Source organism: Typopeltis vanoorti, chromosome 10 (assembly GCF_054136105.1).
Source record: "Typopeltis vanoorti isolate ZY-2024b chromosome 10, IOZ_Tvanoo_1.0, whole genome shotgun sequence".
NCBI lineage: Eukaryota > Metazoa > Arthropoda > Arachnida > Uropygi > Thelyphonidae > Typopeltis > Typopeltis vanoorti.
In genome coordinates this window covers 89,196,901-89,222,743 of record NC_143558.1, presented here as the reverse complement: position 1 = coordinate 89,222,743, position 25,843 = coordinate 89,196,901, and the positions used below count along the sequence as shown (strand labels likewise).

Sequence of the window (25,843 nt, the reverse complement as noted above, 5' to 3'; positions counted from 1 at the left end):
CAGCTCTGACCACTGAACTCCAATACCTGCGTCATACGTTCTTAGCCAACGGCTACAATCTCTACAAAATAGATAAAATACTACATAGGCCCATTACTCTGCCCTCCCCTAATACACAAGAATACAACATGACCATTTCTATTCCCTATATCAGAGGTACATCGGAAAAGATAGCCAAAGTATTGTTGAAACATGGCCTTCGCACCACTTTCAAACCTCATGTCAAGCTGGCAGCTCTGATCTGCTCGCCTAAGGATAAACTTCACCCTTTAGCATATCCAGGAGTGTATGAAGTTCCGTGTGACTGTGATTTGACCTATTATGGGCAAACAGGAAGATCAGTGAACATCTGCCTGGAAGAACATGAAAGATACATTCGCTACTATTACTATGGCAAGTCGGGACTGGCAGACCACGTCTTGGACACTCCTTCACACAGGATTAGATGGAGGAAAACAAATGTGCTATTTAGGAGTCGTTATAGATCTGAAAGATTATTTTTTGAGTCAGCAATGGCTTTGATGAATTCTCCCAACCTTAACAAATATGGTTGCATTAATTTGCCAAAAATTTGGGAGACGGTTATCCTAAGAAAAACTCCTGGATAACTGCTGTTTTTTTTTTTTCCCTTCGTTAGAGGGTGGCAAAAATAGGACTTTAGATCTTTTGTCTTTTGCAATTATATTGTTTCACTCACTCACTGTCGCGTTTACATGTGTGTTGTGCTCTGATGATGCTGGTTGAAAATCAGCGAAATATTAGCGTTAATAAAACATCTTTGTTGTTAAAAGTGTTTGTGGTGTTGTTAATACCGTGAAAAATAAGTCATGAATTCCCAAGTGATTACTTACACTTGGGCTCACTGATAGTTTTTTCGGCATGAAACTGTAGGATTTGATGGATTTCGTTCCGAGTTTCGTACCCGGCTGTACAATAATACGGGATTTACCATCTCCCTTAAACTTAACTTATGTCACCGGTAAAATAGCCTTTTGGCTTGTTATAGTAATAATAACAATATATAAGTACACCATTTTGGCAATTCGTTAGCAGAGGTATATGTAAGTTTGGTTCACTTAAAACCTTGATATTCCAGGTCTACCTACTCACTGATGAGACCTCAAAAAGTGTTGAAACTGATCTGGTTAGTGACCTCTTCTCATAATGTAAAACAGTAATACATCTCCTAGGAGCTGCGTTTTACATTATGAGAGAATATTAAGGACAGTGACGGAGCTTGTTCCACCTTTGCTGCAAGTTGCCCTGGTGTTGTACTTCCCAAGTGATTACTTACACTTGGGCTCGCCGATAGTTTTTTCGGCATGAAACTCTAGGATTCAATGGATTTCGATCCGAGTTTCGTACCCGGCTGTACAATAATACGGGATTTACCATCTCCCTTAAACTTAGCAGCAACTAAGTTGGAACTAGGCCTACTTGAAATAAATTTTGTCAAAGTATTGGATTTTTTTTTGTCTTGCTCACTTTTATTGCTTAAGTTTTTATGAATAGTTTCAAAATGTCTCTACAGAAGAAGTCTTACAAACAACTGATTCGAACATAAAATGCATAATGCTTTATTATTATTATTATTATTATTATGTGACACCTCCAGGGAGTCCAAAGACTCATTGAGGGAGAGTGTGCCAACAGCATCGAACTATTGATCCTCTTCCAATTACTAACTATGCTCAAACTTGCTTAACTTTTTGTGTGAGCCATTAGTAGCAGAGGCTCTACCAATTGACCAACCTTTGCAACCTTTGTCTTTCTTAATCATACCAATTTTTTAAGTCCAGTATTCTTTAAATTCTAATTCTCTAATATCCGCTTCATGTGAATGTCTGTTTCTTTGCTAGTGGATGTGACATTCTCTACAATCTGTAAAGGGCAGGAGGCAAATAAAAATATCTGACAATGGTATATATGAATAGAAATGAGAAATAGTAATATGAATAGAAAAAGGAGAAAGAAAGGAAGGGAATAAAGGGAAAGGCAAAAAGAAAAAAGTAAATTACAACTGAATGACCAAAGTTGTACAACCACAAGGTACATACAAAAAATAATTGCTTTCTTCATACAGCTTCCAACTTTAATGAAAATCGGATCATGGGGTGTAAAAATGTGGATAAAGACCTATGGACACTGACAAAAATTATAATTTAGACTCAGAAAATCTCATCATAATCACTCTCTTCATCTACCAAGTTTAAGCAAACATCAAAAATTAGTACAATTATAAGCCTACATTTTATAATTCCTGTTTTTTGACATTATAAAATGCCTCATCAGAAGAGCCAAAACTAATTGTTCTACTTTTGATTATCTACAGGAAGAACTTTCTACTATCCAATAACACATGAAACTCAATGGCTTTTCTGAAAAAAGTACTCAACATCTTCTCAATTCTTATAATCCTCCACAAAACAACAAAGTTTCAATACGTCGAGTGCCTATTCCTTATATCTCCAGTATTTCAGAACCTATCGCAAGAATTTTAAAGAAATATGATTTCACAGCTACGTATTCACCTATTGAAAAGAAAAGCAATCCTGCTAAGTGCAGTGACTACAGAACTATAAGCATACTCTCACATGCCTCAAAAGTACTGCTAAGAATATAAAATCAAAGATTGTATAATAGAGTGGAGTATTTTCTGGGGGATGATCAATTTGGATTTAGAAAAGACAGAGGAACCAGAGATGCAATTGGAGTAATGAGGACCATATGCGAAAGGAATATAGAAGTGAATAAAGAAGTTTATATTTGTTTCATCGACCTTGAAAAAGCATTTGACATGGTGAAATGGGAAAATCTGATGGAAATATTATGCAAAATAGGTTTAGATTGGAGAGACCGAAGGTTAATAGCTGAATTATATATGAACCAGACGGCCATAATAAAGACAAAAGTAGGAAAAACTAAAAAATGTGTGATTGGGAGAGATGTAAGACAGGGATGCTGCCTGTCACCGACGCTCTTCAATATATTTGCAGAAGAAATGATAAAAGAAGCATTTTATGAAGAGGAAAGAGGAATCACTATTGGAGGAAGAACAATACAAAATATTAGATTTGCAGATGATCAAGCAATATTAGCTAATACCAAAGATGAACTACAGCACCTAATCCAAAAATTTTAAAATATATGCAAGAAATATGGTATGAAAATTAACGCAAAGAAAACAAAAGTGATGAGAGTCTCCAGGAAACCAGGAAGTATCAAGGTGATGATGAATGGAGAAAGTGTAGAGCAAGTGAGACAATACAAATACCTTGGTAGTATAATACAAGAAAATGGAAAATGTGACATGGAAATAAAAGAAAAAATTAACAAAGGAAAATATGCCTTTTATAGCAAGAAAAATCTGTTTATTAATAAAATGAATAAAAATCTAAAGAAAAGGCTTATTAAGTGCTATATTTGGAGTACGACCTTATGTGGGTCAGAAACATGGACAATTAGGAAGAAAGAAGCAAAAATATTGGAGGCATTTGAAATGTGGTTATGGAGAAAATAAAGTGGACTGAAAAAATCACCAATGAAGAAGTATTACAAAGAATTGAAGAAGAAAGGAATTTACTAAAGACCATAAGAAGAAGAAAGCATAACTGGATAGGACATGTATTAAGAGGAGATAGCCTACTGAAAAGAATTATAGAAGGGAAAATTGAAGGAAAGCGACCAAGAGGAAGAAGACGACTAATGATGCTTGATAATATAGTGGGAACAAGAAGATATCAGGAAATGAAGGAGGAAGCAAGAGACAGAGGAAATTGGGGGAGGAGAATCTGCTGAGTTATACCATTGGACCTGTCAAGAGACAGAACACTAATGATGATGATTCACCTATTAACAAGTTGTCTTCTCATTTTCCTTCTCCTAAAGACAAATGCTCAACTTTATCTCTTCGTGGAGTTTATCAAATTCCTTGCAACTGTGATCTCTCCTATTTTGGACAGACTGGACGTTCTCTTGAAAAAAGAATCCAAGAACATCAATCCTCCATTCTTCACAATAAACCTGAAAAGTCTGGATTGGCTCAACACAGGATTGAAACTGACCATGGCATCTTTTGGTCCAGGACTCGCCTCTTGCATAGATCCCGTTATAGGTTTGAACATTTGTTCAAGGAAAGCGTGGAGGCCTTGCTCCATCATCCCAACCTGAATCGTAATGACTGTATATCTATATCAAAAATCTGGGAAAGTCTAATCAAGATTACTCTTTTTTTTTTTTTTTTTTCCAATCATGTCTTTACTTCAAAATATTTCGTTTCATACTTAGTGATATAACGTCACGCGGCGTGTTCTATTTTTAACGATCTATTGTTAGTATTCTAGCTTGTATTTATTTTTTAAAACTGTTCTTGTAATACCACTGAGCATGGTCTGCTATTTCCAGACCGAAATATTTGGTTAATTAAATATCTTTCTTGTGTTTACATGCATATATCATTCAGTCTTATTTCACAAGTATCCTTAAAACAGCAAATTAACTTACCTATGTAGATATTGCATTATTACTTTAAGTTAAGCAGTGCAATTGCTTAATTTACATACTTATTATTTACTAATTTATCTTTTGAAGTTTGAAGAGAGGGAACCATCTACCATGACTTGCAGTGAACAACCAGAGAGAAATCTGGCTATCCAGTTATTTAGAGTGGCAGGGAGATCAAAGGATAGCAGTTTGTTTAATAGGCCTTAGTGCTATACACTGTGGAAAGCTTTGGAAATGTCAAGGGCAACAGCACAAATTTCTCCAAACCTTTCCATGGTACATGTCCAGTGGTGGGTAATGTAAGCTATGAGGTTATCTGTGGATCTTGACTTTCCAAATTTATACACTGGTGGTTGCTGACTAATTAGCGAGCCTCTAAGTTGTGGAGGAGTTGGCTATTGATGACTTTCACCATTACATTGGAAAGGACAGAGGTGATGACAATTGGTCAGTAGTTTGACGGTAGACTTTTACCTTCAAACTTCCCTTTTTTGGAATAGGATAGATATGAGATTTTGGAATAAATAACAGATGTGCATAATAAATTATAGAGATGATGCAGAATTGATGTTAGCTCTGGACCACAGTGCTTGAGAACAGTTGGATTGATACCATCAGGACAAGAAGACTTTTTAGTATCCAAGTTTAGATTTTCTGATGACTTTTCTCAGAAAAAACTATAGGAGACATATGGTATTTGAATTCCAGTATGGTAGGTGATTTCCCTTGGTCATCTATGTGCAGGAATTGGAAGAAAAGAGTGATGCCATGAGGTCAGCTTTATTTTTCATTGAAATAATAGTGGTACTATAAGGATGAGAGAGAGAGAGAGAGGCGTGGAAGTGCAGGAGAGCAGAAGTTACATCTAACGGACTTGGCTAGCTACCAGAATTTTTTGTTTCCATTTGGACAGGAGGGGGGGGGGGTTCTGCTGGTGGTTTTTATGAAATTGAATTTGGATTTGCTGATGACTGATTTGCATATTTTTCGTGCTATGGCATAAGCAGATTATAAAGCTGGCGTTCTTGATGAGGGCCACATGCATTAACCTGATTTTTTTTTTCTTTCACTGCTTTGACACATTTTTGGTTGAACCAGAGCTTGGAAAGAAAGCAGATCAGGATTATGGGTTGAATGGGAGATGAAGACCTTCATACCAGCGAGAATAATCTCTGTGACTCGTTCACAGCAGCTGTTAGGGTCTGATGAGTAGAAGCAATAGTCAGACCAAGGAAAGGAAGAGTAAAAATTGCAAAAGACATCCCAATTGGCTCCTTTGTGGTGGCAGAGGATGCAAGGTCGGGAGTAGTTGGAGGAGGGGCATTCTGTGAGAGAGAGGAGACTTGTACAAGATTGTGGTCTAAGTTGCTGAGACCTCTGTGGTGTACCTGGAAAGAGAACTGGTCAAATCGAGATCCAGAGTATTTGGAGAATGAGAAGAGTTACCAAGTTATCGCAAAGACTCCTGCTTGGTCAGTGGTAGGGGGAGCCAGTTGGAATTGTGGACATTGAGGTTGCCCAGGAAGATAACCTATTTGAATAGCTGAATTGCAGGTTGTCAAGTTTCCTGGAAAGGAATGTGAAAAGATCTGAAGTGTTTATTTGTTTGGAGACCAGTAAATGCAACAAATGAAATTAAAGGAGGCAAGGAAACATTGAGCTAGTGGTCAAAACTAGGGGGATTCAAAATTGGCCATTCTCTAGCAGATTTCAAAGGCACAGGTGAAAAGAATCATGAAATGTGTAGTTTGAGTACTGGAGATGGAGAGGAGTAGATGTAGCTGCGATCTGGGTTTCTGTCAGGAATAAGACATCTGGTCTAGAAGACTTCAAGCGATGGTGGATGTCATTTATCTTTGTGCTAATGCAACAGATGTTAGTAAAGTGGATGTGAAAGTGAGGTTTTAATGAAAAGATTTTGGCATGGTTTGCATGATGTGGTATAATGTATGGCGACTCAATGATACGTGGTGATCAAGATAGGATGCGTGAGGAGTGTTTGCTAGGAGGAACAATAGAAAGGGTGTCTATGGCAATTAAGAGAGGTGAAAGGGTGGATGAGATGATTGTGATGGTAGGAGCAAATCACTTGAGTGGTAATGTAAGTTGGGCAGCAAGAGATATGAGATTTTTGCTTGAGGCTGTACGGAAGAAGACAGAGAGAGGAAAAATAGTGTGCGTGTTGCCTAGGTATGATAATGACGAGCTGAGCAGAAGAGCAGTAATATTGAATGACATAATAGCTAGAATGTGTGACAAGAGAGGACTGGTATATGTGGATGCTTGGAGTGTGTTTGAGGAAAGAGAGGAATTGTATGCGAGAGACCGCTTACATTTGAATGAGGAAGGACGTAGGCATCTGGAGAGATTGCTGTTCTGAACAAGTCAGTGTGTCCTGGGGGGGGGGGTGATAGCAGGGGTGGCCTGCTATCTGTGAGAGTCAACATGGATTTGTGAAAGGGCGCTCTTGTTTTAGCAATATGCTAGCCTTTTATAATAAAGTTACAAGAACATTAGATGAGGGAAAGGCATATACTGCAATTTTCTTAGATTTAGTGAAGGCATTTGACAGGGTGCCACATGATAAGCTGATATTTAAGTTGCAGCACATGGGTCTGGATGTCAGATTGGTCAACTGGATTCAGGATTGGCTGTCTGATAGGTATCAGAGAGTTGCATATGGTGAGGCAGTTTCAAGGAGGCAGATTGTAACAAGTGGGGTCCCACAGGTCTCAGTACTGGGACCTATATTGTTTTACCTTTATATCAATGACATTGCCAGTGGATTGCAAGGGGATATTCAGTTGTTTGCGGATGATGCGAAGCTGGGAAGGATTATTAGTAATAGTGCAGATGTGGTAGCCCTGCAAGAGGATTTGAATAAGCTAGACAGATGGGCAAATGAATAGGGGTATCGGTTTAATGCAACAAAATGTAAGGTCTTGAGGTTTGAGACACATCAGTGGGATGCTGCATACTCTATGGGAGGAGTTATACTGCAGGAAGTAGGGGAAACGAGATCTGGGGTTGATGATTGATAGAAACCTGAAATTTAGGGGACATTGCAAAGGTGGTAAAGGTAACACAGAGGATTGCTGCAATTATGAGAAGGACACTGACCTGCAGAGATAAAAGGGTTATCATTCCGTTGTATAAGTCTCCGATCAGACCACACTTAGACTATTGTTCTCAGATTTTGTCCCCAGGAGTTGAAGGGGATAAATTAACTGTGGAAAGGGTACAAAGACAGATGACAAAGATGGTTTCAGGACTGTACAATTTTGGTTATGTGGATCGGCTGAGGGAATGTGGACTGCAGAATTTGGTGGATAGAAGAAGGAGAGGTGATATGATTGAGACTTTTTAAACTGTTGAGAGGTGGTTACAGGGTTGACACTGGGGAGTTCTTTTGCTTGGTTGAACAGCAGGAAGGAGTGATGACAAGAGGCTATCCCTGGAAGTTACAAAAGGAAACTGTGAGCAAGAGGGTGAGGAGTGGTTTCTTTGCGTGGAGGGTGGTTGAACCATGGAATGCATTGCCTGATGGAGTGGTGAGAACGAGAACAGTCAATGGGTTTAAGGAGTGGTATGATAGACTTTGTGTTTCTTAAGGGGGGGGGTGCCTCCCCTCGATGAGTCTTGATAGACTTAATGTTCTTAGGAAGGACCTCCCATGATGAGTCTTTTGACTCCATGGAGGCCTGAATAATAATAATAATAATAATATTAAGTGCACTATCTGCTGCAGGAGAATAGCTCCAGCAGCAGATAGTGCACTTAGTTAATAAATTATTTTTATATATAAACAAGAAATTAATTACAAATTAAGGAACACATGAATGGTTAAGTATTAGTCAGTATAACTTCCTAAAATTGAGAAAGTATTAGGCATTCATTTTTGTTCAGGTTTGGGTTGTGAATGTGTGCTTCACATCTTTCATTTTACAGTCTTTCCAGAAGAAAATGACTTTGGTGTAATACTTTGGTTTTGTTCCAATGAATCCTGTGTTTTGTAGGTAATTTGGCTTATTAAACCAGATTTTTTTTGTTCTTGAAGTGAAATGTATTCCTGATGTCCTTCAAGACAAATTGTGCAGAATGACCAGTTTGTCCACAAGAGCAGGAGATTCTGTAAACTCCAGGATAAGAAAGAGGAGGATATTTGTCTCTGGGTGAGATAAGGAATGTATTAAGTTTGCAAACTGGGCAGAAAATGAACTTGTAAGTTATCCTGATTTCTATCACAGTAGTCTTGCTAATTTTTCTGAAAGTCCTTTAACATATAGAATACAAAATCTGGTAATTTTTTCTTGAGACAGATTAAGACAGTGGCTGTAATTATTGATTATTTTTTCAGTAGTTTTTTCATTATAACCATTACAGATAAAGATGGTTCTGATAATAAACAGAAGAGAATCTGTAGAACATATTTATGAGCTGTGTCCACTAAAGATTTTATTACACCATATTTATAACAAGGGTGATGATATGAGTTAGAATCAATCCAGTATGAGTTGGTTTTCTATATACTGGGAACTGCAGACTAACATTTGGTTGACTAAAATGAGAACTTCCAGAAAAGGAAGACAATTGTTATCTTCTACTTCCAGGATAAATTTGATTCTTGGGTTTATTGAATTAATTTTTTCAAGAATTTCATGAAGAATAAACAAGGAGGAGTTACATAGCAAACACATCATCAAACTGTCTATACCAAATTGATGGTTTAAGTGAAAAAATGTCCAGAATATGTTGTTCGAAATGTTCCATAAAGTAATTAGCTAGATTTGCAGAAAGTGGAGACCTCCACCCACATAGCTGTTCCTTCAGTCTGTTTGCACAGTTTGTTCTTGCAGCTAAAGTATCTTGAATTACTGGTAGTCAAATAATTTTACAGTATCAGGAGGCAAGTCATTATGAAGTAATTCAATCATATCTGTCAGAGAGAGATTTGTAAACAGTGAGACTACATCAAAACTTACTATTGAACATCTATGGGTTGTAAGGATAATCCTGAAATTTTATTCTTAAAATCTATTAAATTTTTTTATGAAGGCAGCAGAATTTCCAGTAAATGCAGAAAGATTAGATGGGTATTTTGAGACTTTATACATCATACATCCTATGCATTTCACAATAGGCCTTATTGGCACATTTTTCTTTATGCAATTTAGGAAAGCCATACATTCTTGGAGCAAAAGCATGATAAACTTTTAGCCTTTTCATTGTTTCGTCATCACAAAAATGAACTTCGTTCAAGAGACGGTTAAGTTTATTGATTTGTGATTGAGTTGGGCCTCTATCACTGCTTCTGTATGTAGAATGATCTCGAAGTAGATTAGTTTTCTAAAATAATTGTCCTTATCATGAACTACAACCTGCTTGACCCTTTTCGGCCTTAGTAATAGTTATGCTACTATTACATTTTAGAGAAGAAAAGACATGAAATTCTTTTTTTAGATAGATTACATTCAGGAGATGTTGATTTAAATAAAATATATGCTGCTTGAAATCTAATTTTACTCATCTTTTGATGATACTGATATTATTTCGACATTAGATAGAGTATGGCCTGAAATATTGACAGTTTTTGAGGAGCCAAACTACTTATTAACGTGCATTTTTCTTATTCAGTAGACATTCAAAATGCACTGTCAATGCAGAAAAATGCACATTAATAAGTAGTTTGGCTCCTCAAAAACTGTCAATATTTCAGGTCATACTCTATCTAATGTCAAAATAATATCAGTATCATCAAAAGATGAGCAAAAACTTCTGATGCTAATTAACTGACAATACACTATACATACATTATATATCTCACTATACATACATACTTAATTACATACTCTCCCCTCACTATTAAGTGAGATAGTGAGGGGGGGGGGAGTATGTAATTGAGCTGTGAGCAGAGTGAATGCAGCTGCACATTTTAATGATTTAATGGAAAGTAAATTATGATGCTATTTTTCACGAACACCAATCATTCTAAAAATATACAAAAAGTGCTGTTGGAAATGGGCGCATCTGAAATTGAACATGTGTGAGAAAGATTGCAGGTTGAATTGGTAAAAGTGAATCCTTAATTAGCTTAATTCTAACCTGTATTGGATTGAGGATTTTTATGAGTCGTAAGGGAAACCTGAATGTGAGAACAGTATTCACTGGTTGGAGGAATTTATTATTTGTATAAATTTAATACCTTCTGTGGGTAAAGTTATGTGTGAAGTAAGAGAGAACACAATCTTTTTGATGTTGAAGAGTCCTTGCATTTTTATGCTGAGCAGATACACAAGAGGCTGGTTATTCAACCTATAGCACATTAGTACCGTGCATATGTACTAAGTTCGTAAAGGAGAAACTCATCAACATTTGATATAAAAGTTTGTATATTGTATTTCTTGAGAAACACGTTAGGGGGAAGACTTACAACAAAGCAGTAGCAGGGATGGAGGTGGAGGAACAGAAACTTGTGCTTTGAAGGGATGTTGGCCTTATGTATTTCAATGGACTTAGTACTGAATGGAGGAATTGTTGATGCTGTTTCGTGTGAACATTTGCATTTGAAATAGTTATAGAATACACATAGTGCAGAAATCAAACACTTGTGCAAAAGTGGGCCTAGTGAGTTGCTAAGAGATGGGTTATTAATCAATCAATCGAATTGCTCGCCTCTGTATTGAGTCAAGCCTTTTGAGGGCGCTCTTAGGGGCCTAATCCCAAATGTGAAAGCAGTATTCAATAGTTGAGTGAATTTATAATTTATATAAAGCTAACAGCTGTTTGGGGGTGAAGTAATGTCTTGACCAAAAGAGAAATCCTAATTTTTTTAAAGCTGAGGAGGCAATGGTTGTGATGTGTTTATATGCCAGGAAAGGCTTAATATTAGGGTGATTCCAAGAAGAGAAATTTCGTGTTGACTAGAAATTTGAGCGTTGTCAAGAGTAACACAGGAAGAAAATTCGTCTCTTTTTTTTTTTTTTTTTGTGAGAAATAAGGCAGAGCTGGGTTTGCTAGCATTGAAATTGATGAGGTTATCTGAAACCCATTGTAAGATGGATTGAAGATCAGAATTGAGGGTATTGGTGGTTGATGTTTTGTAGGTCGAGGTGATTTGTCAAATGAAAGGGAGAAGTTGCTTATGTTGTCATATGGAAAACTGTATTGGGGTGGAGGTCAGCTAAAGAGGATTTGTGAGTGAACAAACTCTTTGGAACCCCAGCATTAGTTGAATAGTGAGAGGATAAGGAACCATCTACCATTACACACAGTGTGCATCCAGTCAGAAAGATGGCAATCCAATTGAGAAATCATGGGGCAAACCAAATGATGGGAGTTTGCTTAGTAGGCCTTTGTGCCAGACCCATTCAAGATCTTTGGAGTTATCAAGTGCAACCATTTAAGATTTGCCACACTTCCCAAGCAAGAAGAGTAACTAGTATGGTAAGGAAGGCTAAATCATATTTAGAGAGAAAATTAGTTAAGCAGGCCAAAGTAAATCCAAAAGAGTTTTTATGCTACTTAGCAAGTAAGAAAGAATGATTATGGAAAGATAACTTTGCTCAGTGCTGATGGTAGGAAAGTGACAGAAGCAGAAGAAATAGTTGAGTCACTAAGTGATAACTTTACAAAGGTATATCATCCAAGTGGTGACTTTGCAGTTACTGATGTGAGAATTGAGATAGATGAACTGGAGGTACTCAGTATATTGAAAAATATTATTATGAATACAGCAGTGGGCCTGGATGGTATGCCAGCTTGTGTGCTACAAGAATGCGCAAGTGAACTGGCAGTGCCTCTGACAAAGTTGTTTAATCTACATATCAGCTCTGGCATGATTCCAGGAGAGTGGAAAGAGGTTAAGATAGTACCACTAGATAAAACTGGCTCTAAGACAGAAGTAAGAATTATAGACCAATTAGTATCTCTGAAGTAGTGGTTAAAGTATTGAAAAAAGATGGTTAAAAGTAAAATTCAAGAATGGGTGAATGGGAATATGTTACTCAACAGGAGGCAGCATGGCTTTGTAAAAGGTAATTTATTCACATTTTATACGGTGAGAGTGGAATTGATGTGGCTACACGATAATGCTGCTGGACTTTGTAAAGGCATTTAACAGAATACTGCATGAAAAAAAATTATTACATAAGTTGGAGCAAATGGGTGTGTGTGTGGGGGGGTTGCAGAGTGGCTGATAGGCAGACATCAGAGGGTGGTGTATGGTGGAGTGGAATTGAGGCAAATGAGGGTTGGGCTCTGTACTAGGACCACTATTCTTTATTTTGTACATTAATGATATATGGAAGATTTGAGGATGGATATTCAGTTATTTGTTGGTGATACTAAACTGGTGAGTGCCATAGTTGATAAAGGTGATGTAGATATCTTACAGGTTGATTTAAATAAACTGACAGTGTGGACAAAGGTTGTCAATTTAATTTGTAAAAATAATGCAGTTTGAGATGAAAAGATTACATACTTCATATCATATTGATGGTACTAGCTCACAGGGAATTGATGAGGCCAGGAATCCTGAAGTGATGGTGAACAGATTTGAAATTCATAGAACATATTGCAAGTTTAGGCAAAATTGCCCAACATACCACCACTCTCTATGTGTCATTACTCTCACAGTTTCAAGCTCTTGATTTAGTGTTCAGGCAACCACTAAGGCCATCTAGTTTCTTTCTTTTGACAATTTGCTTTCACTGTTTCATTGAGAAACAGTTTATGTCTAACACTAAACCCATATATGTCTAATCCACCCTGCAATTTCAGATCCTGTACATTATACAGGAACACAATACAGTGATCTCTGTAAGACAACTGCCAGGCATGAGACACTCACCAGATGGAAGATGGTATGTTAGTTTGATTTGTGAAGAATTTGGCCCTTTTGTAAATGCAGATGTCTTAAATGTTGATATTGTTAAAAATTTTTAACACTGTGTGAGTAACCAACTCAACTTCAGTTTTACTCGAGACAGAATTTTGTCTTCTTTCTCACAACTCACAAAAAATAGTTCACTTTGCCTCCCTTTATATTTTATAATACCCAGAATGGCATTCTCTTCTGGGTCTGATACACCACACACACACACACACACACACACACACACACACTAGATTTCATGTTGCAAAAAACTTGCTCCTTTTCAGCTCATTGCTTCTCACCTATGTCTTATTCATATCCCCCCCCCCCCCCCCAACCATGGAATACTGTTTCTGTATTTGGGCTAGTTCACACCTAAAAATGCTTAATGCTATCCATAAGATAGCAATGTTGTTGATAGAAATTCTCTTTCACTCTCACACACAGAGAGAGAGAATGACTCCAGTCAGTTCTCAGAGCTATTCTCTTTCTCTCTTATGCCTTCTTTGTATAGATATTTTCATGGACTTCTATCATTGTGAACTGTCCATCAACATCCATTCATATATTCAGAGCTTGGTAAAGCAACTTTTATTCATTCTATATATATACATATTATAATCACTTCCACACAAGAGGCTGCAAGACCTATAGCAAATAAAAGTATGTTGGTTAGGATCAAGAGTAAAGTAATCTTATATAAATTCCACAGAAACTGTTTCTTGACCAGTCGTATTATACTAGTCGTAATCCTAGGGAGTTCTTTCGATATGTAGCCAGCAAAAGGAAGAATGATTATGGAAGGATGACATTGAATGAAGAAAATGGTATAAAGACAGCTGTTGCAGAAGATGGTAGAGATACTTAATGAGCAGTTCATAAAGGTCTTTCGATCTTGCGAATGTGACTTCATGGATAGATTGAGAGCAGTTGATGATGGGGAGGAGAGACTGACTGTAAATGAGCAAGAAGTGTATGGGGAGTTGAGCAAACTTGATGTTAATAAGGCTGTGGGACTTAAATCTGATTTAAGAGTGAGAAATGCAGACCATAAGGTGGCCATTTGCTGAGAAACCCTCAATTTCAAACATGTCAAATGCCTTGGAAATGTTGAGTGTAACGGCACAGGTTTCTCTACACTTTTCCATGCCAAATGTCCAGAGTGGGTGAAGTAAGTAACATGATCTGCTGCTGATCTTGATTGGAGAAATCGATATTGTTGATCAGTGATTGATTTACAATTCTTATTTGTGTTGGAAGAAGTTGACTGTTGATATCCTTAAGGATTACAATCTCCAGCTTTTTGAGTCATATCATTAGATTAATTCTTGCTTCTTACCACAGTGCCTACACACTGCACTGATGCAACCTTTGGTATGTTTGTGGTATGTCAGTGGGAACCAGGCCCTAGTGGAGATACCAGCCAGAAGCATTAGCAAGGTCATCTCTACCTATAGGAGTTGCCAAATGGTGTGCCACCTTTTTAATAAATTACTCTGGATTTAGAGAAAGATGTTGAAAGTTTATTTTTCACTTGGTTAGAATATAATAAATTTAGTTTAATCCTTTATCCAAGTGTGAGCAAACGAAGTTTGCACCTGAAAGTATCTTCAGGACTGGAGTTAGGCGGTGCAACACCCACTGAAGAGACCTCAATAAAGGTCGAAACTAGTCTGGGTAGTGGCCCTTCCCTTAATGCATAACATTATCCGCAAGGAGATGTGTTTTGCATTATGGGAGATACTGAGATCGGAGTGATAGTAGCTTGCTCCACCTTTGCAATGAGTTGCCCTGGTGTTGCACCACCTAACCCCAGTCCTGAAGATACTTTCAGACGCAAACTTTATTTGCTCACACTTGGATAAAGGATTAAACTAAATTTATTATATTTGGTATGTTATGTTTAAAGATACTTTTGATATAGGGAATTATATCTCTACAAAACATCTTGATATTATTAATTTCTCCTTTAAGGAATAAATCAAATGAGCAGATAGAATAAATAAGCTATGAAGAGAAGTCTTGATAAAAGACCACCATTAATAATGGGAATCAAAATTTAAATATCAGCCTGTATGAGTAGCTGCACAGTGAAAATCAGACCGTATTTGAATTTTTTTAAAAAAAAAATAGGGTGTCTAGAAATGGAAGGTAGATGCTATCACTACACTGAGGTTAGTGTACATTCATGTATTTTCTGAGTTATTTAATTCATTAGACCATTATAATCAGTGAAGATATTGTGTTTTTGCAGCAGATATGTTTCATATTTCATTTTATAACTGCTAATGTTTTTCAATTTTCTCTGTGACAAAACAGTTTTCTGCCATTCTTTATCAAGAATTTTTTTTGCTTAATTTAGAAGTATGAATGTTGATGTTTTTATCATCAGTTTTCTCGTATGTATCTTTGTGTAGCGAATAGTGATATTTTTAATTTTATTGTTTTTTTCTGTCCAGTTATCCTGCCAAAACTACTATATTTATTTTTGGAATTGATTTTGTTACATAAAATAATTAATTTCTATTTTATAAAGAAATATATGATAAAATATTTTCAAAATTACTTTCATTAGTTATATAAATGTGTAATCATGGAATCCTTCTGAGTTTTGTTCAAAAGATTACCCTTAATTAAAACCAGCAGGGGAAAAATTACTTTGGCACAGTTTCAGTTCACAAATGTAGCGATCTATTTATTGCCCTGTTGTAGCATCAGTGGAGTCCTCACACAGAAGGTTTCTTAGAATACCTTATGTGCAAGAGTGAAGTTCCTTTGTCTAATAATAGCTTAGCAGTTTTAACTAAGTGATTAGTGATGTGATTTATAACTACTTTATCAGGAAGTAAAAGAGATTTATTTTAATCATTACTGATTTGCCTGTTTTAAACAAAAGTTTTATTCATTAATTTTTATCTGTATTAGTTTGATAAAAATAAGTTGCATATCAATGGTTTTCACTATTCTTTAATATTACTGAAATATATTTTGATACTTTAATATTCAGACATGTCCTAACTTAAATCTTAATTGAAACTATAAATGTCAGTTGTTGATTGTTATTGCTTTCATTTAGATCTTGCAGAACCTAATCAAAATATCTAATTGTAAATGCATGGAATGCAAAATTGGTAATTTACTAGACAGCTTTATTAACCCCATTCTTCTATGCTGGTTTAGTTGGTTTTATGAGCTATTGAGCTATCTCACAGAAATAAACACAATTAGTCTAGAGGGAAGTAAAAGAGATGTATTTTAATGTATACTAATTGTTGAAAGTTTATTGTTAAGTTTTATGGGAGATACTGGGATAGGAGTGTTGGTAGCTTGCTCCACCTTTGCTACGAGTTGCCTGGTGTTGTACTACTTACCCAGGTAAGATAGTACAACACCATATTCAGTCCTGAAGATATTTTCAGGCACAAACTTTGTTTGCTCTCACTTGGATAAAGGATTAAACTAAAATTATTATATTCTAGACTAATTGTGTTTGTTTCTGTGAGATCTGTATTTCAAATTACATAAATACTGTTTGTTTATTTATTTATTTTATTTTATTTATTTATTTTTATTTTTTTCAATTTTATCACCCAACAACATGACACAGGAAAATAAAGTAAAAAAAAAAGTTTAAAAAATGAAAGAATAAAAATGTAGATAGTTATATTCTTAAATCAAAAATGAAAAAAAAAAACATTAATGGCTAAATTTGTTTTGAATTTTCAGTGCATCTAACATTTCTTTGCACAATCAACATATTTATTGCAGTTTGTGTCTTTTCCTTCATGCTTACACGGTGATCAGAATACATCTTTGAAATTATGGAAACTACTATCGTGTTAGAGTAAAACTTCAGTTTAATAAACCAATATACTCACTCAACGTGTTTGACCTTCACATTAAGATCATCATCTGGAGTATACACATAGAAACAAGCTACACTACAATCTACATGGTATGCTGAAGTTACTGGTCAACCGTTAAAACTCTTGGCCTCTGGTGAAAAAACTGCCCTAATCTTAACAATAATGGTGGCATAAAACTCCCAATAATTTGGATGGCACATTCAGTCCACTTAATTCTTCAAGTTTTCCCAGCAAATCCTGATGTTACTGGAATTACATCAGGGTTTGTAATTCCTGAGCAATTTTTCAGATTTTATTGGCCACCATCCATACTGGTTTGTTTTCATTTATATGTATACTTATATGAGTAACTTTTTTTGTGTGAACATGTTGCTCTCTAGCTTAATTTTTTATAACCTGATAGATAATAATAATAACAGAACTCAAGCTTTGATGTAGTAAGTTTTTTTTTTTTTTTTTTTTTTCACCAGAGGTAAGGCCAATAGTTTTAACAGTTAACCACTAACTTCAGCATGCCATGTAGATTGTAGTGCATCTTGTTTCTTTGTATATATGTGTATACTTCAGATGATGACCTTAATGTGAAGGTCGAATTGTTGAGTGATTATTTTGGTTTATATTAAACTGAAGTTTTACTCTAACACGGTAGTTGTTTCCATTTGTGTATTAGTATATTTTCCTCAATTATGGAAGGCATTTTGTACACAATGCTTAAGTGATTCAAGAAGGTTTTCTGCAACTCCTAAAATACATCACAGATACACATTTTACTTTATTTACAATATTCATCTAATTTCACACTTAACAGCATCTTTGGAACACCTGTTTAACGTGAGACTTACAACAGGGCCAATCCCAAAAAAGGAAAAAATTGTCCCACTTCACAAAGGAGAGATAAGATTGGGGGCTACAAATTATTGGCCAATCTGATTCAATAATGAAGTACCATGAGTTTGCCATAATCAAAAGAATTCTAAAAACAGAGGAAAACTCATATAAAAGCTTTATTACTCTTGAATTTTTGCCTAGGTATCATAGGCATCATCAGTACAGGTTCACAGAACAGGTTAAACAATTACAGTCAAATCGACAAAGTACCACCTGAATAGCTAATGTCAGATAACTAAATAAAGTCAACAATTTCCTAGCTTATTAAATAAATTATATAAAGATATACATAAACATAATAAAGTTAGTACTTTTTAAATCTGCCAACCTTTCCTGTCTCCCACAAAGGAAGATAAACATAGACCATGGGATCTGTTTAAGTTATGACAGTGAAGTAAAAGTTCACACATTTCCTTATAAAGATGTTCTATGGGCAAATGACTTTTATGAAGAACTCTTGTCTTGTTACAATAAACTGTTTAATGTTGATAGTATGCTCCACAAGTCCAGACTGTTCAGGCTCATCTTATTTAATATAAAACTTGTGTTGATGAATAAAAGCAGATCTTCCAGTTTTTCCAAAATAAAATAACCCACCAGAGCAAGGAATCTGGTACATGCTTGGATAACTGAAAGGTGGGAGTTTGTCTTTAGAAGCAAGAAAGGTGGAGATTTTTCTGATGGGATGAAAGGCATCAAAAACATTCAGGTTTTAAAACCTTCGCTATGCATTCACTAATTCCCTGCACATAAGGGATAACAATGAGAGTAGTTATTTCTTCTATATTTCAAGAAGTACAGATACCATAACTATTAAAAGATATATATTATTAAATTGAAGGTTTACTTGGTTTGATAACAATTAAAATTTATTTAATGACTAAAAACCAAGGTTTTGAGTAAACAACTTTATTAATACACATGACTAGTTTCGTCTGAGAACAGATTTCATAAGGTGTAAGCAAAAAGGACAAAAAATATCAGAGAAAACCATATGAATACTGGATTTCTACACAGCAGAACGTATAAAACAGCTGAGGTTAACATTTAAATGGAAGAAAGAACTCTGGCTGTAGCAACATGGCCATGCGTGCATGTAAGATCTCGTGATCTCCAGTATTGAATGGCAGAGCTGTTAGAGTCTGGCAAACTATAGCTCAGGTTGCTATTGATATGGACGGGATTAAGAACAATTTCCTTAGATTCTAGACTCCGTCTCTCTAATTCGTTATAAGATCTGTGAACGCTGTTAGTTAAATCCTAGCTTATTTGATGTTTTAGGCCTTCTTCAGCTGTCACTCTTTAATTTGTACATTAATGATATGGAGAATGATTTATAAGGTACTTGTCCTCTGTAAACTGCAGAGAGCAAGAGTTAATAATAATGATCATGCAGGAGGATTGAGAGACTAACAGTATGGGCAGACAATGATTGCAATTGAAACTTGGCAAAGAGTAAAGTTATACACTGGGATGAAAAGATTACATGCATTTGGAAATGAACTGCAAGCAATAGATAAGGAAATGGACATGGAAGTCAGAGTGGACCAGATTTCAACTTCAGAAAGCAATTCCTACTTTTGAATAGGCAAAACAGCTCAAAATCACTTAACTGGTGAAGAAACCAATGAGTATCATTTCTTTCACTGTTACACAGAGATCCTGGCAAAATTATGGAGACAACTACTGTGTTGGAATAATAACTTTAAAATAATTACTCAGTATTTCAACCTTCATTTTAAGGCATCATCATCTGGAGTACACATGTGTACACAAAAGAAATGAGCTACATTACACTTCAACAGTATGTTACAGCATTACTACTTTGTCCAACTACTAACCATAGCCTGAAATGAGGAAAAATTTCAGGTTTGTTTTGGTTTTTTTTTTGAAGGATGAAAAATCAAAGTTCCAGGAATGGTGAACCTTTCCACCTTCATATGAGACCAGCTAACTCAACTTCAACTGGAAAGTCCTTATTTATTTATTCATATAGGGTTCCCCCCTTTTCTCCTCATCCCTTTAGGGGAAGAGGGGTTGAGCCCTCCTAATGAAGGATTAGGTATACATATTTTATGAATGTAAATCCATGTGTGTTCATGGGCCAGTTTGCCTGTTCTGAGGGAAGAAAAACTTCCATATGAGACTGGCTAATTCACCTTTAGTCGAAAGAGACAAAATAAAGGTTCCTCATGTCATAGACGGGATTCAAATGCAGGTCTTTCTGACTGAATGGCTTCATCAATACCAACTGAGCTACCAAGGCTCTGAAAGTCCTTATACAAGTTCTTCACATCCTAGACAGGATCTGAAGCTAGGTATTTCCACAATAAAATTATCTCACACTGATGTACTTTTACCACATCAGTATGATGCAGTATGACATTTTATTACAACTGATGGAATTTATCTAGACTTGTTATTTTTGAGTCCTATTATTTTGCTTGAAGATCATTAGTCAGGCTGCTCTACAGTTTTACTAGTTCCTATACCCAGTACATGGACTTAGGTAATACTTTGTGTTTTGAGTCTTATCATTGGAGAGACTGCTGGTGACCTACAGTCTTATTTATTTATTTATTTATTTTATTTGTGACTTGGCTGACTCAGAGTTATGTTAATCTTAGTATCCTGAAATAGCTGTTATGTGGGCTGCATTTGGCTCATTCATGTCTTTGAGATTTCATAGATTTTGTAAAGCTTCTGAAGCACTAACAGACATTACTGATAATTATTATAATGCAGTGGTTCCCAAACATTTTTGGTTCACAGCATCCTTAATGTATCAGGATTTTTCCACTGTGTCCAAGTCAGAGCATAGGCCTACTTAATAGTTGCAGTGCTCAGCTAGTGTGGCTATTTCAGTGAAAATATTGGAATATTTTGCTGCTGCACAGTTTGGGAACCACTGTTATAAGGTATGGAATTACTAAAAAATATATGAGAACAATGAAAGAAATATATAAAGAAAGTAAAGGTTGTGCTGTTGCTTAATAGTCCAGAATGGTTTGAGATATTGCAGCAGGGCTGTATAATATCTGAACCAACTTTTAAGCAAGTCACTGATTGGATTATGAGTTTTACTCCCAGTATTATGAGCATTTGCTTCACATAGCACAAAATGACCTTTGATTATATAGAGCCTATCAATATAATACCACAAAATGGTATTATACTGATAGGCTAATCCAGAAGGCTAATTAGGCTAATCCTAAAAAGTAGTCCAGAATGGTTTGAGATATTGTAACAGGGCTGTATAATATCTGAACCAACTTTTAAGCAAGTCACTGATTGGATTATGAGGTTTACTCCCAGTATTATGAGCATTTGCTTCACACAGAAGCACAAAATGACCTTTGATTATGTAGAGCCTATCAATATAATACCACAAAATGGTATTATACTGATAGGCTAATATGATTTGTATTTTCTCTTCTTTATATCTTTTCAAGGGGTGAATAAGGTGGTTTAGGTTATAAAGATCTAGACTTTGCCTAATGGAATGAAAGTTACTTTTATGCCCCCATTATCAAAGTATTTTAGAAATTCTGTCTTTTACATATTGGATATAAGGAAAGGTTGTGCTGCTTTTGGATTCTTGCTGATTTGTCACTACCTGGAGAAAGTTGTGCACAATCTTTTTGATAGTACAAAATATCAACTTGTAGCTATATCCATTTTGAGCTCTGGTGGGGGTCGAGATATTTAAGGACTTGATTCCTCTGCTCTAGAGATGTTATGTGCCATTCTGTTACCTGATTGTGGTTTTATTATATATTATTCTTATTTATTTATTATTTTATTTTAAATATATATATTTCTGCAAGTGCAATATTACAAACTTGGCAGATAACCAATAATTACACTTGATTTAATATTAATAAATGTATTATATTTGTGTTGCATCATCATCAACAGCTTTCGCCAGTCTACTGCTAGATGAATACCTCTTCATGCTTCTTCCATTTTGGCGAATCTTGTGCATCTCTCCACCATAAATGTCCATCACATCTTGTTATCTCATCATGCCATCTTACTGCTAGTCTATCTGGATTCCAATAACCAGTTCTTAGTGTCCATTCTGTTCTTGTTTTTGTCCATCTGTTATCAGACATTCTCATCACATGTTCTGTCCAGTGCCATTTGTTGCCTTTTATTACTAATACAATGTTCAATAACTCTGTTTGCTTCCTTATCCAAGAACTATTCTTTTTATCTAACTGTTATTCCCAAAATAGCTCTTTCCATGTTTTGTTGCACTGTTTCATTTTTTTTTTAAGTCAGGCTCCAGGTTTCCCTACTGTAAGTCATTGTTAGGAGCACGTACTGTTTGTATATCTTTCTTCAGTAAATTGCAGTTAAATATATTTCTATAGTGGTTAAAAACTTTCCATTCTGCTGTTATTTTAACTGAAAATTCATTATCAAGTTCACAGTTGCAATTTTTTGTCCTAGATATTCGTATAAACTTGCTATTTCAATCTGTCTTTGATTTATTTCAATTTGTTTTCATTCTAGAGTATTATCACTATACTTTATTTTTGATTTATCAATATTTATTTGTAGACCTATCTCCAAACTTACTTCATGTTCTAGTTCTTTTGATGACATTGCTATTAGTATGATATCATCAGTGAATCAGAGATTGCTTAAGTATTCTCCATCAATATTCAGTCCACTTTTCTCCAGTTCAGTTTTCTCATTGCATATTCAAGGGCTGTAGCAAATAACGTTGGTGATATAGTTTCCCTGTCTGATGGCATGCTGGCCATTTTACACAACTCAATATTGCATACTATAGATGTGAGAACCTTTTAGAACCTATCGAACTGTATAGTGTGTTTTTTCATGAAATAAGTTATTCAATACAGAACAGAACTTTCTGTGTTTCAAAATTAATTCAACAGACTCTAATACAAGTTTTTGATGAAGCATAAAAAATTTTTTCAGTTGGTGAGTTAGCTGATCTCATATGGAGGTAGCAGGTTTTTCTCCCATAAACTCAGGCTTTTCATCTCACATACAGACAAATTGGCCTTGAGAACATGTAATTTAGAGACAAAAATGCTAGTAGTGGTGGCCAGTAGATGGCATTGGTGTAGATGATGATAGTAGTGGTGGTTCGGTATGGTTAGATATCAGTATGGAGACAGTTGTAGAAGTAGGTGCCTCCATCGATGAGTCTTTGGATTCCTTGGATATGTCACGTAATAATAATAATAAAATAATAACTCCCATATTTACTGTGTGATTTGCCTTGAACTAATCTGTTCCTGATAACTTTCAGCATTTATTATTATTATTACTATTATTCAGGCCTCCATGGAGGCAAGAGACTCATCGTGGGAGGTCCTTCCTAGGAAACACAGTCTATCATACCACTCCTTGAACTCAATGACCGTTGTTCTTGCTCTCACCACTCTATCAATGCATTCCATGGTTCAAACCCCCCCCCCCCCCACGCAAAGAACCCACTCCTCACCCTCTTGCTCACAGCTTCCTTTCATAACTTCCAGGGATGGCCCCTTGTCATCACTCCTTGCCACTGTTCAACCAAGTGAAAGAACTCCTCAGTGTCAATACTGTAATCACCTCTCCTTCTTCTATCTACCTAACTCTGCAGTCCACATTTCCTCAGCCGATCCTCATAACTAATGCTGCACAATCCTGAAACCATCTTTGTTATCCTTCTCTCCCTTTCCACAGTTAATTTATTCCCTTCAAATCCTGGGGACCAAATCTGAGAACAATAGTCTAAGTGTGGTCTGATCAGGGTCTTATACAACAGAATGATAACTCTTTTATCTCTGCAGGTCAGCGTCCTTCTCATTATTGTAGCAATCCTCTGTGTTACCTTCACCACCTTTGCAATATGTCCCCTAAATTTCAGCTTTCTATCAATCATCAACCCCCATATCTCTTGTCTCCCCTACTTACTTCAGTATTGCTCCTCCAATAGAGTATGCAGCATCCCATCGATGTGTCCCAAACCTCAAGACCTTACATTTTGTTGCATTAAACCGAAACCCCTATTCATTTGCCCATCTGTCTAGCTTATTCAAATCCTATCTCCTTGCAATCCATTGACAATGTCATTGATATAAAGGTTAAACAATACGGGTCCCAGTACTGAGCTCTGTGGAACCCCACTTGCAACCTTCTGCCTCCTTGATATTGCCCCCATCACACACAACTCTCTGATGCCTGTCAGACAGCCAATCCTGAATCCAGTTGACTAACCTGACATCTAAACCTATGTGCTGCAACTTTAGTATCGGCTTATCATGTGGCACCCTGTCAAATGTCTTTGCAAAATCTACAAAAAATGGCAGTATATGCCTTTCCCTTGTCAACTGCTTTTGTCACTTTATTATAAAAGGCAATCATATTTGGTTTTAATACTAGAGAGCACCCCTTAACAAATCCATGTTGATTCTCACAGATAGCATTACCCTCATCTGCCTAACGCTCTATATGGTCAATCGCTAATTTCTCCAAGACCTTAACAACTACTGATGACACACAAACTGGTCTATAATTAGACACTTCCAGTCTGTTACCAGCCTTATACAATGGCATTATCTTACCTTCCTTCCATTCCCTGGTACATTTCCTGTAGCCAGACTTTCATTGAAAAGCAGGTCAACAGAGCTGTCAGTTCTTTACACATTCTCTCAAAACCTGTGGTGAAATGCCATCCAGTCCCTCAGCTTTACTGACACCCAGAATACTGAGTATTTGGAAGACGCTCTTTCTTGCACCTTTATATTATTCATGCATCTGCTCTCCATCTCGCTCGTTATATCTCTTCCATAAACTATTTTTCACCTGTAATTCCTGTTTGATATTGTTTGTCATCCACTTTACACTAAATTGTGTTCTCTTCTTCAATTGTGGAATACAGCTTATTATTGCTGCTATCAAATATTCCTTCACAATTTCCCAAGCACAAATGATATCTTGCCTTTCCAATTCCTCCCTCCATGGAACTGCCCCAAGTTGATATCTAAGACTATTATAATCACCCGCCTTATAATTTCACACATGTTCCCTTTACTTTGATACTCCTGCATGTCTATTCATCTTCCAAGTCAAAACCACATGGTCACTCTCTCCAACTGGTGGGAGAGATGTCATCTCATTTATTATCAGCACTTCTGATCTATGACCAAATCCAAAACTCTTGACCCTCTTGTTCCCTTTATTACATGTTGCCTAAGATATTTGTCCCTCAAGAATTCTAGAAATTCCATTCCCTTATTACTATATACATTTTCCTCTTCCCAATTTATTCTGCTGTAGTTAAAATCTCCCAGAAAATCATTCTTCTTGCACTTGCCAAGCTCAACTGTCTAAACATCTCCTACTCTTCACTCTTTGGGCTCCTTGGCTTGTAGCAATACCCCTCTGAATTGCCTGTCTTGCTCACCTCTACCTCACACCATATGCTTTCATAATTCATTAGTGTCACTGCCTTGCAAAGGCTCCACTCTTAGAGGACATAAGTCATCACTTATCATGTACTCCACCACCACGTTTTCCCTTCTTGTCCTGCCGAAAAATGCTGTACCCTGCTACTTCTATTCCTGTTATTATATCATCCTCTGTCAACCACGTCTAAGAGATTCCAATAATGCCTTGCATGCTCCACTTTTAGCTATTTCTGTGCACTGCTTGCAATTGAATCTAATATTGCCTTTGCTACTTTCTTCAT

The 25,843-nt window shown here is 36.1% G+C and overlaps 1 protein-coding gene across 1 annotated transcript in view; it reads left to right on the top strand.

Annotated features, from left to right (window-relative positions):
• Adss (adenylosuccinate synthetase) overlaps positions 1-25,843 on the top strand; it is a 178,313-nt gene that overhangs the window by 3,609 nt on the left and 148,861 nt on the right. The gene's annotated exons all lie outside the window — the stretch shown is intronic.